The following is a 20,916-nucleotide window of genomic DNA, read 5'->3' as shown; positions in this document are numbered from 1 at the left end:
CCAGTCCTTTGACCCTCAGACCAGCTGGTGATCTTTGCATTAACATGCAGCAGATGCTCCCAGAGAGATCTCAGTTGGTGTGACCTCCACGTGCACGGACCACACTGACAAGCAGGCATGGCTCCAGGAGCCAGGCAGCCATGACAAGCCTCAGGATCACGACTGTCACCTCAGTCATCACTTCATCACCTCAGGTGCAACTGATGGTAGAAATGTGGAGACTGACAGGAGCAAAGGAAGGGAGACTGCTTGGTCCTGAAGGACCTGGCACTTTGTGGGTGAGCCTGTCATGTGAGTGTGACATGCAGGACTTCTGCCAGGAGTGAGCACACATCTTGCATAAAAGTTGTCCATCAGCTAGTGAAAAATAGTCAATTTACTACCACACTTGCTCAAGTCTGCAGCCAGTGCAACTCCTGATCTGTGTTGGTATAATAGAGAAAATGGCACTCCTAGTAGGTGAGGAACAATTCAGAGACTCAACAATCTCTAACAGTGTTGAAGAAAACTGAAAATTTTATAAGGCCTGAATGAATTAATGAACAAATGAATTAACCAAGTAGTTTAGTTTTACAGAAGTTATTTTTGTATGGGTTTTTTGTGTTTTGAAATAAAATGAAATTATAAACACATCTCCAGAATTTATATAACTATAAGGAATGTAGCTGCCATCACTGAGAGCTGCTCTTCAGGAATCATCCATGTCTTACAATGTTCAATATACATACAAAACACTTTGATACATTTTTTTAGTACAAACTGTATATTAAATGTATCATATGCTAATCCAGGTTTGTATCCCTTGCCTTATAAATGTCTGTAAATTCTTCTGTACAAGGCTGGCAAGTTCTGTTCAGTTTGTGTTAATACAAATAACTTTTTTCTAGGCTGGGATCATTGTATGATGTGACAACTTTCTACTTTATTAAGACATGCTTGAATACTTGACTACCTCCTGAAGAAATTCATGAAATGTTTCTATTTCTTTTAATTGCGTATTTGTAACAAACCCATAGCTTTCATGGATGCCTTCACTGAGTGTCTCATTCTCTCTCAGCTGGAACATAGTTTAATTATGGTTATTATCAAAACAAAATTAGAACATAGTGGAAGAAATGCAGATTGCATCCTCTACTTGTATTTAAATTTATTATTTCTCATAGTTCTATGCCAAAAGTTCTCACTGACCAATTTAATCATGCAGAGAAGGCAAAAAACCGTGAACTCTATTTATTTTCTAAGAAATATAATTTCTTCATTAATGAAAGAACCTTAACATTCTTCTTGACTAAAATTTTGTGCTTAAATTGTTACTAAAACAATTTTCTTATCACAACAACTTGGTTGATGTGATTTATATATATATACTCAATCCAAGATGCAGCTGATAAACAGTTATGCCATGAACTCAAAGTAGTATTTATCCAATAACATGGTCTCTCTGTATTGGTAGTTAAATGAGAAACCAGACAACCTTTTTCAGAGATTAAATGTTTTCCTTTCTCTGATGTGTATGTGAAGTTACACTATCATACAACAAGTAATTTCTTACTGGATATTTGTACCATTACAGAAAGCCCATTTGCATTTCTAAAACAGAATGCATTTCCACAAAACCCGACATCTAATTAACACAGTATGTCCAACAGAATCTCACATTGTCTGAACAGACAAATAGAAAAAAAGGTGGTTACAAAAACAAGCTTTTAAAGGACTTGTCTCCTACTTATTTATATCTCAAACAGATTCATCGCTTAATACATTCTAGGAAATGGTCTCATCCATTTTTGTAGGGCAGATAGAGCTTTTTAAAAGACACTAAACATCAACCACACTGTATTTCTAACTTACATGACTGCCTTATGAGCATTAGCTGTAAAAGTGTATTTTATGTACTGCCTTGTATTCTTATATTTTGTCCCCTTCAAATGCAAAAATATTAGAACTCCATTGAGTTATTTGCTCCCTAAAGAAATCAGAAATTGTAACAGATGAGGACGTGTATGTTAAATCAATAAAGTACATAATATGTAGGCGGCAGAACTGTGCAATCATGATGATACTCCTTTTGACTCCATTCAGATATGGAGATATTCAGATGTTGTGTTTTGTTTTCATTTTCTTTATTTGGTGTATTTTACTGCTTGATTTGTGGTTTTTAAATCCCTCTGTGTTTTTCTCCCCCTGCCTTTGGAGTGGCACAAGTTCCCCATCTTGTACCTTATGTTGCTAAATTTAGACTCACTCCCTTATTGCTATTCAGCTCGGTTAACAGTTCTTGTTTGTTGCCTGGCCACTCCCTGCTAAGTTGTCAATCTCTCTTATCCCTACCTTTTTCCCCCAAAACCTTCCCTGCTCCTCCCCTCCTCAGATGTCAATCCTTCCCTAAACCTGCCCTTCCCTCCAGAACCTTCTGTGTCAGTTTTGTATCCTTTGAAACCCCATTGGTTTATTTAAGTCTTTCCCCTCCCTTAAGATATTCTATTGCTTTACAGATTGTATTTCCCCACTTTGTGTTCCACCCTCAGTCCTCCCGATTGGTCAAAAATTGTATCCTCTCCCAAGACCGCCCCTGTTTATAAGTTAGTGCCTGGCTTTGGTTTAGGGTTGTGGGACCTTGGATCCGGGGAGTTGTGTAGCTAAATAAAGCTGCCCCTGTTCCGACCCCAGGACCCGTGCTGCTGCCTCTTTGTTCATCTGCGCCGAACTCCGCTAGCAGCTGGAATTGTGCAGGGTCTGCCGAGGGGATCTGTCACGCCCCTGTTGTCGCCGCCGCCGGGCTGGGGGCATGTAGCTCCCGCACCGCGACATTCAGATATTGGCCTAATGTACGTGGCATGGTGATGGGCGCTGATGGCAATGCCTCTGAGTGATGTTTACTCATAAGCATCACTGCAGTAGAATGGCAGGCTACTCAATTACGAGACATATCTGTGTTAGAAGAAAACTTTTTCTTACGAAGTTTTTTCAGTAAGTATATTAATATCATTATGAAATAGAAATTAATACTCCCATCAAGAAACATATTGCTATTCAAAATCATGCTGTATGATCATTAAGAATGGTACTGCTGTATGGGTTTGTATGGCAAAGGTTTGGAAATGGGTACTCCGGTGAGCAGTTATCAGGACCTTTCTCCATGTCCAACAGAGACAATACCAAACAGGCGTTGTCTCTGCAGGCCAAGGGCAAATCCACCAGTGACAGCAGCACCTCTGGGATAATGTATTTAAGAAGGTGGAAAAATTACTGTCAACCACAGCCTGAAGAAAGGAGTGAGAATGTGTCAGAGGAACAGCTTTGCAGACACGGGGTCAATGAAGGAGGAGAGGCAGGAGCTGCTCCAGGAGCCAGAGCCGAGATTCCCCGGCAGCCTGGGGTGCAGCCCTTGGTGAGGCAGCTGTGCTCCTGCAGCCCCTGGAGGCCCAGGGGGGAGCAGAGATCTCCTGCAGCCCTGGAGGAGCCCACACCGAGCAGGTGGATGTGCCTGAAGGAGGCTGTGAGCCTGTGGGAAACCTGAGCTGGAGCAGGCTCCTGGCAGGACCTGTGGCCTGTGGAGAGCAGAGCAGCCCACACTGGAGCAGGCCCCTGGCAGGACCTGTGGCATGTGGGGGACCCATGTTGGAGGAGCCTTCCCAAGGGACTGTACCCTGTGGAAGGGACCCAGCTGGAACGGCTAATGGAGAGCTGCAGCCCATGTGGAGGATTCATGTTGGAGAATTTTGTGGAGGACTGTCTCCTCTGGGAAAGATCCTGTGCTGGGGAGCAGGGGAAGGGTATGAGCAGTCTTTCCAGTGAGGAGGAAGAAGTGGCAGGGACAAGGTGTGATGCAACTGACCATTAGCCCTATTCTCCACGCACCTAATGCGCTGTGGGGGAAGAAGTAGAGAAATTAGGAGAGAAGTGGAACCTGGATAGAACCTGGAACCTGGGAGGGGTTTGGAGAAAGTGTTTTAGTTTTATTTCCCTAACTCTTCTCTCATTAGATTGGTAATAAACTAATTTTCCCCAAGCTCAGTCTGTTTTGCCCATGACAATAATCACTGAGTGATCTCTCCCTTTCTTATCTTGACCCATTAGCTTTTCACCGTATTATCTAGTCCCTGTCCAGCTGAAGAGGGGAACGACAGAGGTGGGCACCAGGCATTCAGCCACGGTCAACCCACTACATGCTGTCTTACTCAACATTTCAATAATCACTGTTTTAGATGAGCTGTATTTCACTACATCTTTGATATTCTTTTGATTAACCAGAAAGCTGCTAAGTTTTGCTATATTCTCTTCCTCAAGTAACTCTTACTGGCCACAGCTGGAGAAGACATAGTGACGGACCTTTCATATGACCCATTCATTCATATGAATGTTTTCCTAATAGTACTTATTTTGCCTAGTTTAAAACAAGAAATTACAACAACAGGAGGTATGATGCATCTTTTTCTCAAACACAATCTTTTTAAGCCTACTCCATGGAGATAACCTGAAGGAAGACGCCTTTGCTATCATTAACTACCTGATCTTTCAGAAACTCGAGAAAAAAATAAATGGATCCTAAACAGGAAATTTTGAAATAGCTCCCTCCCATCAAGACGATTCAATTTTCCACTTAATTATTTTCTACCAAGATAATTTAATTGCTACTAGAATTATCTGGGGGCACTGATTCACCTTTTAATCAGAATCATATCTTTTAGTTGGAAGAAATCACACAAAGACCATTAGTACATTAAAAGCATTCTAGGCTATCAGTTTAATACTGACATAATTACTAATAATTAATCTTTACTTAGCTCTCCTTTTTTCTGTTGTGTTTCAGGTTTGTTTTTTTTTCCTTTGCACTGTGAGTCATGGGCAGAAGTGCAAGAGAAAACAAATTTTATTTCTAGGATGCAATCCAGTTCTGCATGTGATAGTTTGTTAACAAGAAACAAATAGTTACATGGAATAAGTCATGTTTTTAACTGATGCTGTTCCATTATAGTCTTTCAAAGCCAGAAGAGTGTTTTAGCAGTGGGGTATCCCTACTTTGATTTTTAGCTTTTTTATCTGTATATTAACACAAAGAACTAAATTCTGTAAATAGAAAAAGACAGCCATGCAGTGGGAAGCTAGCAATGGAAATGTTTGTGACAATTTCTTATAAACCACAGACTGAAAAGAAGGAATCAACACGTGGAACTTTACAATGATACCACCTGAAGAGAGAAATTCTGGAGATTGGGAAAACAGAAACATCACACAATTTCCTCAGGTCATCTGTGAGACAGAGCACACAGCACACCAATCAGAAAAGCTTCCATGGAAGGCAAAATTAAAAATCAAACATATGCAAATAAACAGTATAATATACACTCAAAGAACTCTGACAGGCAGAACTTTATGTTTGTTTTCTTGGTACTTGAGCTTTAATATCCCAGTAAGACTGCCTATCTGCAAGGACGGCAGATGTTTTTTATTTATTTTATTTATTTATTTTTGTTTTCTTTAACCTAAAATAAGAATTTTTATTGAACGTACATGCCTTATTCTTTCTGCATAACAATAAATGGCCTTTTCAATGGAACCACATATTTGAAAAAAAACCTCCATAAAGACTTAAAAAAAATCTGGGCAAAATCATTAAAAATACAAACCCTCGTAAGATTATTTATGAATGATCCTCAGTTAGGAACAAATAGAAAAATAATGCTAATTTTGTCTTCTTGTTCTGTTTCTCATGGAGGTATTCCTAGCAAAGGGTAGTGAACTACCACCACAAAATTAAAGAAAATGTAGTGCACAGAAAATAAACTGTAAAGGCAGAAAAAGCAATTTCTTCAAATTATTGCTACACTTCCCTAAGGCCAAACATAGTCTGCTTAATTTAAGAACCCATTTGAGGTAGTGCTTCTCTAACAAATAAAGTCTGAAATCAAACTTCTGACCTTAAGAAAATTATGATAGAGGACAAGCTTCTATTTCTCATAATTCAGTGGGGAGTGGCGCCTTTGAGGATTTTAAATATGGAGATTTCAGTGGCCCCTTTAGCTAAACCAATCCAGAGTTTAATCACTGTCTCTTAAATACTTTTTCTTTATTTCAACTCAAATCTCCCTTGTTGCAGTTTCTGACCACAGTGTTCTCTCACTGTTCTCTTTTTAGAAGAATCTGGCTCTGCAGAACAAACACTCCTAAACATGTTTGGGAGTGCACAGCTGTGTGCTGGGAGAGTGTCTAGTGCAGAAGGTGAGCACTGACACATGAGGATGATGAAGAGCAGATGGCCACACTCCTTGCTGGGATGTGGAGGAGGTACAGGAACCGATGCCCTAGTTTTAGAATCCAGCTGACAGAACTCCACGAATTGTCATGAAGATCTAGAAGAATAATTCCCAGGTGCTCAGACACAGTAAGTGGCAGTATATAAAAACATCTCACATGATTTGGACAGAATTTAGGTGCTCAACTGATGGTAAAAGTTCAAAGCAGTGTTTTATCATTATGTACAACCTTCAGGTTTCTAGAATTGCAGTTTATTGCTACAAAATAAGATTTTTTTTTTTTAGAAATGATTCTTGTCTTGAGAACAACTCTTGTTTCCTAACTCTTTTTATAACTAAAAATGAGGGGTAAAGGTACTTCAGGATGGTAAAGGTAACAGTCTAATAGCCTGATCTCCATTTCATTAAGCTTGTTACATAGACATGAGAAGAGATTTTCATCCTGTGTAGGTCAAAATGGCAGAGGAAAACAAATTGTAATTATGTAGGGAAACACTCCCACTTTCAAATACATTTTGGCATGTCAAATTCCATACTTCAGTATCTGTTAATAGTTGATTATGGTTTTTTTTCCAGCTCTACATTATCTTTTATTATTGTGAGATCAGAAGCTTTCTTAAAAAGCTATGTGAGATCCTTTGTAAAAAGATTATCTGCTGCAAAAGGTGCTTTAGTTGAGGAGAATTAAAATACTGCCTTCTTAGAAAAACTCTCTTATTATTAATTCGCTGATGCACAGGTCATTAATCAGAGGCAAAGACACAAAGGTGGTTTTGTGGTAGGTTTGCTCCTTTGCTACAAACAGCTTTATGTTCATAGTCTTACAGTAGTTTTGAAAAACTGCAATACATTCTATTCTCAGTACCCTTTATAATTTGATGGACAGAAGTTGACATATACACAATACTTCATTAGCAAGGGATGATTAAGTGAAGTTATTGATGTATGAAATTAGCTGCCTTCTCCTCTTACCCATATATACAACAGGCAGGAAATGTTTTTGAAATGGATGGTCTAAGGAATAGGACAAGTCACCTTGTGGGAGGAAATTAGCACCTACCAAGTTTTGTGAGAATGCTCATATTTATCTTGCTTCTTAAAGCAAATAGCCAACATGTGTAATGAAGTTTTCAATTTTACACAATTAGGCACAGAGTACAGCTAGTATTCTGAGGTCCTTTTAAATCACTCTTCAGTTCTAAGGTATAATACAGTGTAGCAAAGTAATTTATAAAAAATATTTCTCTAAGCTGTTCTCAAAGACGTCTAGTAATAGAGGTTCTATATTTCCCAGCAATGTTGAAGACAGTTTTCCCTACTGTTCTTGAAAAAGTGTGCAGCTGTCTACATTTTTCAGGCACCTGATGCAGACAATTAAAATTGAAACTGTTTATCTTAAATTATTGCACCAAATACTTAGATAGATTACCTATCCTGTGTACCATAGGATAGGTACTGTGATCCATAGGCACAGGAAAGAATTTACATGTGTATGTCAGTTTGTCAAGTCTGCTTTTGCAAATGTAATGAAAAGTACACACTTTTTATGATATAGAACTGCTCTTAATCACTGTTTGTGGACTAAATATAGGAATTCAGTCTCTGGAGTCATCTATTTAAAATATGTCTTAGAAATAAATTTCCTGTTAATAGAGTAGATTGTAGTACCTCTCAAAGTACTAGAAAGTACTTCATTGCAGATATTTTAAAAGCATACAAAGATTTTTCACTGGTCCCTCTCTTCTGTATTTGCTTTTTATAACATAGCATATCTTTTTTTTTCTAACAGGAAACTTCTCTGGTTCTAACATCTATGGGAGATTTGGATAGAAGTTGTATTTCCTCCCATAAATTCTTCTCATGGTTTTTGCATTTCCTGTGGATTAGCTAAAGTGATTATTCAATATACTGGTCTTCAGTAAATAGTTTAGAATAATTTAGAGGTCTCCATGTAGAACATGTGTTTAATAATAATGAATTTTTATTACAAGAAAAATATTTGTGAAACACATCAGAACACACTAATAAAAAAATACGTAAAAACCCCACCCCTTGAATAATTTTCCCTCCATGATATTAGACTCCCATTTTTACTTTCCTTGAAATGTACTGTCTGAGAATTACTTTATACTTCTAATCCAATTTTCAAGGAAAAAAGCTATCTTTTAAAAAGAGGATCTATATTAATAGAAATAATCTGGTTAATAATAATCTTCTCAGACAATGAATCAGAGAAAATAAAAACTAGCCATCTATCATTCTGCACCTTGTTCTGTTGGATGTGATCTCTGTCTGCATATGCTATTAATTTTCTATTTATTCTTTGACCTATTTTCCATCTTTTCTGTGACCCTCTTTCTGAGGTCACTTGTCAGGTTCTTCATTTCATTGAAGAACTCACGATTTATCCAATTTGGTTTTTCATTGAACTGCCTCTCTTTCTTTTGCTCAAGAGTAATTTGCGTGGGTGCCTTCATCTTGTTCCTTTAGGAGACTGCCAACTTTCTTAAGCTGCAGTTATAAAAGAGTACTTCTGTGTGAATGTGAAAACAAACTAATAGCCTGTCTCATCCCTCAGCTTTCTACAAGGACAAAGGATGGTGGGAGCTCTCGTTCAAACGCCGGTAGTGCTGGGCTGTAGCTCTGCCTTGCCAGACTTCCCCAGGGTATTGTGTGAGGTCTGCGGAGCTCAGCTTGTTTTTCTGTAACTGCGTATTCGAGCATCACATGGGCATGGATTTCAAAGAGCCATGGTGGTGTATACACATTGGTAGGACAACCAAGGCCTACAGCAAATCCCTGATATTGGGGCTCTGTATTAATAAGTGATCCTTGCACGTATTTACTTTTGTGTATTTTTGTTTCTTTGCATAATCCTTGTCTGCTTAATAGCAAACCTTGCAATTAACAAACTTAGTGAGAGTGATGCAATGTTAACATTTCTGCTTCAATCTGTGTTTTGTAGTTTGCAAATTTTGCATGTCAATACAGTCATTATTGAACAAAAAACATCAAACGTACCCTGGAAAGAATTTTGACTGAAACAACTGAATACTGAGTAAACACTGAGAAAATTAAAGCTTGAAATAAACCAAAGCTAGAGAGTACTGAAATTCAAAGAGATGCTAGAAAATACGAAAAATAAAGGCACATTATATTTGTGGTCTTTTATAGTCTAAGATAACCAAAAATGTTCAGAATATTGCAAGTGTAACTCACTGCACTTCTGTGGACAACAGCACTTCTTGCTGTACTTTAGTTCAAATTTTTCAAATTTTCTGCTTCAAGTCAAGACATTTCATATAGTTGACAGGAATTTTTCTGAAGTTTTGTTTCATTATAAGAGTTTGGGAAATCAGGTACTGGAGTGCCCCTAAGCCTGGGCTGGATACTGGAGAGACTGTAGAAACCTGCAGTTGGCACTGGGAGGCCTTAAGGCTCAACCCAGTTCATGAAGAAACTGCAGAGTCTTTCCATGGAAACGAAGCAACCACCAGTTAGTAACAATCATCTGAACAGTAGTTTGAAGAAATGTTCTTAGGAAACAAGAATTTTACACACAAAGAGCAGTGAATTGGGAGCACATTAGTCTGGAGTGCACCAACAGACACAAGTATACTTTCTGAAGAGACAGAAAGGAAGGCTGCCTCAGCACACAAGAACTAATGAATTCTGTTTATTCAAAAGCCAATTTACTGAGAGCTTTCAACAGCTCATGACAGAAGAATATTTTGCCCTGAAGCTCACTGTAACAGGTCACAACCACAGATGAAAGGAATAACTTAAAACACTGTTAAAATGTTAAAACATAAGTGCTAAAGAGAAATTATCTAAATGCTAGAGAAAAACGAAGGTAGGGATCACAGGAGTCTCCATTGTGGTAAATCCAGCAGGTTTAACTGAGTAATGCAGCAAAATCTGGATGGTTTAAAATACTTTACCATAAAAGAAATAGCCTGTTCTGTGAATTGGAACTATTATTCTATGCTCCACAGGTAGGGAACACATCAACCTGCTCCTTTATGCAACAGTTTTAAAAGATACGAAAATTGTTAGCACATGCCTCCACTCTCATCCCCCAATCTTACCTTCTCAAGATCAAACATTTTAAGTTTTTCTCTTGTCATAGATATCTCTGAATTTCTGGCAAAGCTTGTTGCTTTCCCATAGTTTCTCTGAAATTATTCTACCTATTCTTCAAGTGAAACACGCCAAAAAATGGATTAGGTACTTCAACATAGTCATTAGCATTGCTGAAGAGTAAATGAAAGATACCCATCTCAGGGACTATATTTGTCCTAAGATCTGACATAATACTTGTCCTTCTCACAAATGGTAGGTTTTTTTCTAGTAAACCAGGAAGCAGACATATGTCTAACTCTGATAAAACATGCTTATCTACAAAGAATGACTGAAACATATGGCAAAGCACAAAGTTTTTCTTTCACAAACAATGGTTTCAATGTGCAAATTAATTTCATATCCAGGTGCTTGATGGGATAAACACCAAACTGTATTCAACAGGCTTAACACTCTCTCATCTTCTGAGCTGTTGTAGTCTATAGCTCTTTTTATTTTTGGAATAGGTATTTAGTTGTTTTTCTTCTTACTGTTGTGTGGCTGTCTTTTCCTATGTAAATTTGTAAGTCTCCATCCTTCCTTCCTATGTTGTGTCTTATATTTTCATAGCATAATTTCAGTTTTTTACATTGAAATACAATTTTGTATTATCTAGAACTGCAGCTCCACCACACCAATTTTCTCTCAATTCTTCAATTTCAAGTAAATATTTAGGGATGTTAATAAAAATCCTGAATAGTACTGGATACAGGGCAGATGCATATAGAACACCAATTGTTACAAACTTTTGATGCTGAACTATTGCTAACTACCAGTGGTCTCATTTTCTTACTGGTTTTGGTTTTAGTCTAATATAAATTAATCCTGACCATGTATCCCTGGTCATCTATGAAAATGGCATGCAATACAGCATAAAAGGACACAACCTATTCCCTACAGGATTTATTAAATCAAGACATTTAATAGTTACTGGTCTCTATCTCAAAGGCCTGCTATCCCTTAGAGAAAGAAATCAAATTGGGATGACATAATTTGTTTATGACAATGCTGTTAAGTTACTCATCTCCTTTTTGTCCTTTGTGATGTTTATAGTTAAGTAGTTGATTATGTTGTTTTATTTCTCTGCTTCAGAATTTAACAGTACCATTAGTTCTTCAGCTTGATATTAACAGCATTCAGCAGCTCATAGAAACTGACTTCTTTAATGAAAGATAATTTGCATCTTTGGCCTTTTCACTTGCTGGAGAACAAAAATTTTGTTGTTGTTTGTCTTACTGCTAGTATTGTGCCATGGAGACATTTTACATTTTCAAAATTGTCCCAATTTATTCACTTCTTATGTCATATCTTGTGCTTTGGGAAGCTTGATTTACAACCAAAAAAAGACTCAATGCTGCTAAGTGGAGGAAGATCTATTCTTGTTCAAAGGATTTAAACAGGGACTAAACCCAGGAAGATAAATGTGCTGTATTAAAATGGTCCTTGAGGGAGAGGATAGCAGAGCATGTAAGGATGTCCCTAAGGAAAACAAAGACACTCAACACCAAAATGTGAACAGGACTGGCTGGCAATATTTACTGTGGTAAACAAAATAAAGTCATGGCACAAGCTCAGGCTCAAGCATTCATCTGTCCATACTATTTAACAGTTAGCACATTCCTGGTCCACTTTTAGCCTGTTCAAAACAGCACTCTTCCAGGGGGTGCACAGGAGTGTTTGGGAAGAAGCATGAGCCATTTACTGTTCCTTACAGACAGACTGGGACAAGGCCATAGTGCTTCAGAGAAAAGAGAATTTAACTATATGGATATTGAATGTGTGGTACCACATTCTTGGGGCTTGGGGCTCTGGTGGCTGTGGAATTGTCCCTGGTTCATTATATATACCAATATACATGCAGTGATTGTCTAGCCACTGCCACTAACTCCTGTATAATTAATTAGTGGCTTCTTTTAATTTGATTGCTCCAAGTATTCTGGATTGGTTTGACTTTTTTGCAAGTCTCTACTACTCAACATTTGCCATTTGACCTAGCTTCTGCTTTCTGACCTGTTCTGCTTACTTATATTTGAGTACAAACAAGAACTTATAGTTTATCTGGGCCATTGATTTATACACTGCATACCTCCTGCATTGGAGGAGTGTGTAGTTATTATAATACTGCCTTGTATTTAAGGTGATACATCTCCTCTTTTAGTTTTTTTTTCCTAGGCTCCCCTCCTAGGAGGGGAATGATGTGTATTGATTTTCAGAGCTGAAGTCTGCTTATTTGGAATCCAGTGGTTTTATTTCATTGCATTCCTTTCAACAAAATCTATCTGAAAAGTCAAAATTGTTTACTACCACTAGTGATAGTAGATTATTTTAGTCGCTACTCACCAGTTGTTTTTTTTTCTTAACCTCTTCAACCTTAATTGTGTTCACTAGACCCTCACTATTATAATTGTTTACATTCTTGTCTGCCACTGTCTCTTCTTGTCTAAAAAATTACATAAGCTCTATTTATATGTTACACTTTCATGTTTTTGAAGCGGTTGTTGATGCCGTGATGGAATCCTCCAGCTCATGGAATAGAAAAGTTACTGTTTTTATAGTTGTATGCAACTAATTTTCATTGCAGATCTCCCAAAAAGATTGTGCAAGGTTTAAATTATTTTACAGGAATATTCCCTATAAGCTGACAGATGTTTATCCTTCACTAAGTCCTGTCTGGCACAAGTTAGAAGACTGCTTGGTATGCACTTTGTTAATGTACCAATCTTCTAAAACTGAGAGGTTAAACTTTGTTTCTCAGTTAAGATTCAGCAGAGATTGTGATATGGTACATAAGTACTGAGATGATGAAATCAAAACATTGCACAGTACATTTGTTAATATATCTGAGAGCATCATGGATAGGTAAATTCATTCACACCCATTGAAAGTAAAAAACATAAACAAAAAAAATTAGGTGCTATTTTTCTAAAGTAAGTAAAAGTAGTCAATTTCATTCATGTTGAAATGAAATATATGAAATTATTTTTTCCTCAGAACCTTACATTTTCAGAGAATTCAATAGAGACAGCGACACCATTCAGAAAGTGCTGACAGATATTACTCAGAAACTAACAAGGTCACATAGAAATTTACAGTCTGAAACTGCTGTGTGCTCAATATGACTACATACTTGCCTTTAAATCTAGAAATATTCCCAGACATTGGAACCTGATTGCATACACTGTTCATTTTTTTGAATGATTCCTGATAGAGATTTGGTCCAAATAATCTGCTAATCTGCCAAAGAACTGCAGATCTGAATACAAATCTGGAACATGCACAGGGAGCTACTTCCTTGGGCTGTCTGCATGCAACTAAAGTGTTTTTAAGGGCAAGACAAGTTAAAAGTACAAACACAGTATTTCATGTCATCTGGCCTCCATGAAAAAAATTGCACCCATAACAACTGCTTGGCAGAAAGGCTGGAATTTTTTAATATGCATAGGAAGTCTACCAATATTGTATGTAAAATATATATATCCTGACTTATGTCAGAAATAGTATGGTCAGCAGGACCAGGGCAGGGATCAGATTGTGCTCGGCACTGGTGAGGCTGCACTTCAAATTCTGTATCCAGTTCTGGGCCCCTCACTGCACGAGGTGGAGCTCTGTGTCCAGAGAAGGGCAGTGGAGCTGATGAAGGGTCTGTAATATAAATGCTATGAGAGCAGCTCAGGGAGCTGAGGAATGTTTAGCCTGGAGAAAAGAAGGCTCAGGGGAGACGTTATCACTCTCTAAAACTACCTCAAAGGAGGGTGTAGCCAGGTGGGGGTCAGTCTCTTCTCCCAGGCAACAAGTGACAGGAGAAGACGAAATGGAATCAAGTTGTGCCAAAAGAGACTTGAGTTGGATATAAGAAAAGTTTTTTCACTGAAGGAGTGGTTAAGCATTGGACTAGGCTCCTCAGTGAAGTGGTGGAGTAACCATTCTTGGAGGCATTCATAAAAGGAGTGCATGTGGCATTTCCTGACATGGTTTAGTGGGCATGGTGGTATTTGATCAAAGGTTAGACTTGATGATCTTGAAGGTCTTTTCCAATCTTAATGAGTGTATGATTCCATGAATGTAACCTTTCTATGTGTCCAAATGGTTATTTGGTGAAATGTCTCTCAACAGATACAAGGCTGGAAAGAAAACTGAATTTTAAGTGTCAGTGCTTGGCTTTAATTTCTTCCTCCTGTGTACTCAAGCGAAATCTTTTTAACTCTATAGCTGCAGAAATGGGGGTGGACAGCAAGGGACTATTTCTTGAGCCTAATGTCTATTACTGCTATTTGCCATTTTCCTATATGCCAAAGGAATGGGATTAAGGGAATAACCTCAGAGTATAAAGTAATCTAATACGGTTGAACTAATCCGATTACAGAATGTGCTGTGCACTGCTCAAGACACACTTGGTGAACGCAGTATGCATGCATAACATCATCGCAAAAACTGTGCCAGTACTTACGATATCACTTACTTGCAGCCTAGTATACTATTAAAATATTCTTATTTTCCTCTAAAAATCCTTTGGGTATTATAAATCCTTTGGGTATTATAAACATACCCAAGTATTATAAATTGCCCACTGGAAAAAGAAAAACAAGGCCCTAATGAATCCTATCTAATTTTAGTCACACATACATTTAGTCACACATGCCACACACATACATTATAAGCATAAACCTTTTCAACATTGAAGTGAACAAAATGGTAAGAGGAGCTGAGCATACCCAGCTTCCTTAAAAATTATTTCAAACACCAAAATAATGTTCTAGAAAAGACTGAGTACTTATTTGTATTTATGTAAGGAAAATATGACAAATTTCTTTAAGCAGAAAATTACATTTTCCTGGAAAACCTACTTATTAAGTATGTGTTCTGTTAAATAAAACAACAGGAAAGGCTGTGGCAAATTATAAATTTATAATATATGTTAAAGTGTTGGTCAGTGCAGGGTGGATATAACTGGATCTCGGCTTCATTACCTATACCCCTATATCTCTAGAAGATGAGTTTTATGATATTTTGTAAGGAGGAAAATATTTGGGATTAGTTTTTATTTTGGCTTTTTATCATTTATTGAGGAATTAAGATATTTTCTTTCAGCTTAACATTAAAGATAAAATTGCATGCAGTCTCAAATGACACTTGGAAATCATGATAACATGAGACAAGACAATGAAACTCAGGGAACTAAAAGAAAATGTTTGTCCTACATCTTTAGGCATGCTGGCGATTTTAAAAGAATCCCAACCTGATGCAGTAGCTGACATATGCCAGCCAACATGTCATGTAACACGCATTAAGTAATTAAGATAAACATCAGGGAGCTTTGGTTTCAATCAGATTACTTAAAAGGTTAAACTCTTTCACAGTGAAGTCAAAACTTCCAATAATATCATCTTTGGAGTAAAAAACCTTCCTCAATTCAAACTCCTAGAGAATATGACAGGTTGTCTGACACTGACTAACAATTTTGTTAAGTAACTTCATACTTCAGTTGGGCAATGTGAAATAGAAAAATGCCTTTAAAAAAACAGAGTATAAGCCAAATTCTGTATTAGAAATCTTAACAGTTTAGCTTGCTGAAATAGAAAAGCATGCAGAAAGATTACAAACCCAAGACCTTGTGATACATTCAAACCAAATGTCAAACAAAGAAATAAAAAGGGAAGTTTTGACTTTGGCTAGTCATTGTAATTTCTTCATTTGTAGTCTACTTTTATACTTTAAGTGTTTGACTGTATCTTAACATAGCCAAAGTAAGAATATCCATGCACATGAAATGCACAGGACTGTCAAAAAAAAAAAAAAAAAAAAAAAAAAGAAAAAAAAAAAGAGAGTAACTAAACCAAGAAAAAAGTTGTATTTGAATATGAATACTGGAGGAAGTTAGGCAACAGTTTCTACCTTAGTAAACAGCTGTCACTGAGAGACAATCATAGCTAATTTACTCCCAAGCAAAAGCTGATTTTGCCACCTGGTTTCTTGCAGGTCAAGAAGCTGGCAGTTAGTAAAAGTAACCAAAGAAAACCCAGAATTTAACAAGACAATGAGCAGCTGCCACTCAGACTTACGACTTCTTAAGTAAAATTGGAGATAAAATAGCATAATACCTCAAAGAAGTAGAGCAACTGCTGAATTAAGTGAATTTAAAACCAGGAAAATTACAGAAGATGATCAGAACAGCAATCCTGGGAACACACAGAAAAAATAAATTTAACTGTACTTCTAAGCTATATGATTTCCAAGTTCTCCAGACTCATAGGACATTTAGGGAACAGAAGCAAGAACTTGTTTACAGGTATTATATACGACTGGTGAGCAGATGGTCTTCTGGCCACTGGCCATTCAATTATCCACACCCCAGAGTAATAGCCTGGACAACAGAGTCAACATCCCTGTGTGCATTCAAAGTTGAGTGAACCAAAGTAAGGTTTTAGCTTTGAAAGACTGAGGCGTTCACCTCTCGTTGATCTTGTATTATAAGTTAATTCTGGATGGTTAAAATGCTACCTCCTTCAAAAATAACCTGTTTGTCTTGGAAAGAATTTCCAGAAACACTAGTTTACATGAATCCTTACCTAGATGAGTAAGTATAAAACAATTTTGATTCACACTTCATTCTTAGAATGAGATAGAAAGCTCTTTTGAAACAGAAATTGAGTTATGGTCTTTGTACTTAAAGAAGACAGCTACTAGTACTCAGACATTATCAACCATAGTACTGACAACATTCCAAGAACATTTACATATAATCACCTTCTCATCAACATACACAGCAGCTTGGATTTTAATTCCAATCAATCATGAAATCACTTAATGAAAATTAAATGTTGAACTCTTGAGTTTTTGTAAGCCTTCAAGTCCCTTCTTAGTGACTTCACTTTCCCCATGTTCAGCTTACTTCTCTGGGCAAAACTTTGCTTATATGTACACAATCAATGTGCCAGACTGTGAACAGATGAATTTCCAAGCTTGCTTCTTTCTCTCTCCTACTGCTATTTACCCCTCCTTTTTTTGTTTGTTTGGTTTTGTTTGTTTTCTTTGGGGATTGTTTGCTTGTTTTAGTTTTGGGGTTTTTTTTTTGTTTTTTTTTTTTTTTTTTTTTTTTTTTTTTTTTTTTTTTTTTTTTGTTTGTTTGTTTTTTTGGTTTTTTTTTTTCTTTTCTGATCAACCTATTCATCCTATTTCTCTCTTGGCTAGCTAGAACAAATATGTTTTCCATGACTTAAGAAACATTCATGCAGTTTCTGGATAGATAAGTGAAATCAATTGGAAATAGGTCTAACTTCCTAGTATCACTCCAACCAAACTTGCTGTTTGAGTTCACAAAGCAAGACCACTGTGGAATACAGAAATGATAGTGCAAAAGACCACAACAACACGACTGACATTTTCCTTTTCCAGCCAAAGCCTCTATTAGTCAAAAACTTCGTTACTGTGAAAACAAACTGCTTTTGTGCTACGTCAGTGACCATCAATAGGGCCCCAAGGCAGTACCAGAAAAAGACATAAATATACTCTTTAAAACCTGAAGATGATTCTGTACTACTGCTCCTTACATATAGTCACTGTTATATAACTTACAGTACTCTCTATCTTGCAAGCATGGTGGTGCAACTGGAACTAGAAATTAAAAATTTACAACTTTAAGAAAATCAGATGTGCTAAAAAAGCCTGCTCAACCAAAAGCCTATGCACAGACCTAGCAACAAATATGAATCCTGTATTTTCCCCTAGATGGAGAAGAAGAAGTATTTATTTGCAATGGAAACAAACATTTCTGAATTACTGCTAACCTACTGAAGTGATGTCAAAGAAATAATAGCCAGACTAGTCTATAAAAGAACACCTGCACATTTAAGGATTCCATTCAGTAAGGAATTTTCTACTGAGAAGTGTGTGGGAGAGAAGCATCTTTATTTTACCAAAGTTTTGATCAGAAATACTGTTTTCTTTGTTGATATTTACAGAGTTTAACAGGCAAACATAAACGTGCTGAAAAAAAGCCAATGGAAACAATTTTACAACCATACCGGATGAGAAACGAAACACACTATAAATCATCATAATCACAGAAAAAATATTTCCATTGAGCTTTAGTTATCTCTTATGGTTTTTTAAAATTTCTGTCATCAGGTTGGAGTTCGAAATCTTCTACGTATCCATACATAATAAATACATAAAAAGGTGGCATCACTGAAGGAAGATTTTCTACCTCTGTGACTTCTGAAGGGACCAAATAATTTGGAAAGAAATAGTTACTAATAAATTAAAATAATCTGCTCAGCATAAGCTTGTTTTAAGTTTACTTACAAAATGACTAAACATAACAAAATACACTTTTCTGTTTCCTATTCTTCACAATTCGTAGTATTTCAGTTAGAACTTTTAGAAATACTTTGTGAAGAGATTAAGTAGTAACTGCAACTTAAGAAACAGAGATTTTCCTTACATACAAAAATTCTATATGTAGAATAATACTATAATATACAATGTTTTTCTTAATAGGAAACGTTGATATTTTATTTAACTCTTTTTAGACCTACAAGGAGCTGCAAGATTTTGTGTGTAATTCTATGTATTTTCATTAATTTCTCATAAAAGTCTTTAGCTAATTTGCGGCAAAATTTAACAAAAGGTGAACAAAAGCCAATGAATGAGATAATTGTTAGTGATAGTTAATTTATCATTATGTTTGCATAACTGAAAACTAATGAATTAAATTAATGCCACTGATAAAGCGAAACATAAATATTCTTATTTCAGTTATACCTTGTCAGTATCCTTTAGGACTTAATTAGAAAATCACTTAATTTAAGTTACCTAATAACAGAGAATGAACAAGTAGTCATTTAGAATAGTTAATATAGAATCGTATTAATCACACCTGAAATAAGAACTTCACAGGCTAAGACAAAGGTACAGATCCTGACATCAGAGTAAGGGACTGCAGATTATGGCAAGTGGAACTTCAGTGATACAATTTAGTGAAAAGCAGCTGTATTAAATCTGGGAATGAGTTTCTGAGTAGATAGTACACTTTGACAGTGCTGAAAGAGAGGTCTTGCATCCTCACTTTTCCCTGTTCCTCTTTTGATTTCGTTTCATCCTTCTGACCCTCAGTAATGGAGTTTCCACAACATATCTCAGTGCCCAGGATAAAACATCCATACAATCTCAAGATTAAACATTTAACGATTTAAAGAGCTTCTTGTTTTCCCAACAGAGTTTTCTGACATTTTAGTGAGGAAAATAGAAACAAGTTAGGGGATTTCCCATTCCTGCCCTCAAAAGTATTTACTGTTGTTTGGAAGTTGTTAATATGCCCATATCCATTTCATGCAATGTCTTATTAATGTATTTTAAAAAACCACGCTCTTTATTCATTAACTCATAGCCTGTATCAAAGTTCCAGGATCTATTATATCTTCAGGATTATTAATGAAAGCAAAATATTTTTGTTTAATGAGTGTAAGAAAAGAAACCTGGAGATTTAGAGAAATCTGTTATTTAAAGAAGCAATCCTGAAAGTACTATTTGGAACTAGATAACAGCAAAACATTCAACTCTGCCAAGTAAAATGCATGCTAGAAAAGTCACTGTAATGTGGCCATTTTGGGACAAGGAATTAATGTTCCCTCCTCAATGGGTCCAACTGAGCTGAATTTTGAGGTGATTGTGTATTCCCCATGAGATGACACTTTCAAAATGACAAATTTCACCTCACTTAAGCAGATGCCTATGGCTGAACTTGTAGCTGAGCTGAGTGGGGGTCTCTGTGTGGTCAATGAAGAGAAACAGGCTCTTAAAGAAGGTGACTCATCTTGCCTGTTTTAAATAAAGACAAATTTTGCTGACAAGTGCCCATTTCTTACTGAACAAACTATGAACAAAGAACCTACGCAGGCTGTTATAAGTACCCACACTTAGAAGAACTATAATTACAGGAATAAGTGGGAAAGCATGGAGAGTAAAAATAAAAAAAAAAAAAAAATTGGGGAGAAAAAAAAGGGGATAGTAACTAAGTCTCATGACAGACAACTACAAACACCCCCACTGTCATGGCCAGGGATACCTTTCACTAGACCAGGTTGGTCAGAGTTCCATCCAGCCTGGCTTTAAACACTTCCAGCCATGGGGCATCCAAACTTCTCTGGGCAACACAATTACCACTCTCACAGTTAAGGAATTTTTTTCCTAATAACTAGTCTAAACCTACTCTCTATCAGTCCGAAACCATACCCTCTTGTCCTCTCACTCTATGCTCTACTAAATAGCTGCTCTTCATCTTTCTTGTAGGGTCTCCTCAGGTACTGGAAGGGGACAATTAGGTAGCCCTGAAGCCTTTAGTCCTCCAGGCTGAACAAATTCAATTTTCTCAGTCTTTCCACTCAGTAGAGGTGCTCCAGGCCTCTAAAGCAATTGGTGTCCCTCCTCTGGGCTGACTCCAGCAGGTCCCTGTCCCTCCCGTGCTGGGAGCCCAGCTCTGGATGCAGTGCTCCAGGTGGGTCTCAGCAGAGCAGAGCAGAGGGGCAGAATCCCCTCCCTGCCC

The sequence above is a fragment of the Onychostruthus taczanowskii genome, unplaced genomic scaffold, assembly GCF_017590055.1.
Source record: "Onychostruthus taczanowskii isolate IOZ18803 unplaced genomic scaffold, ASM1759005v1 scaffold108, whole genome shotgun sequence".
Lineage (NCBI taxonomy): Eukaryota > Metazoa > Chordata > Aves > Passeriformes > Passeridae > Onychostruthus > Onychostruthus taczanowskii.
This window is presented reverse-complemented; position numbering follows the sequence as displayed.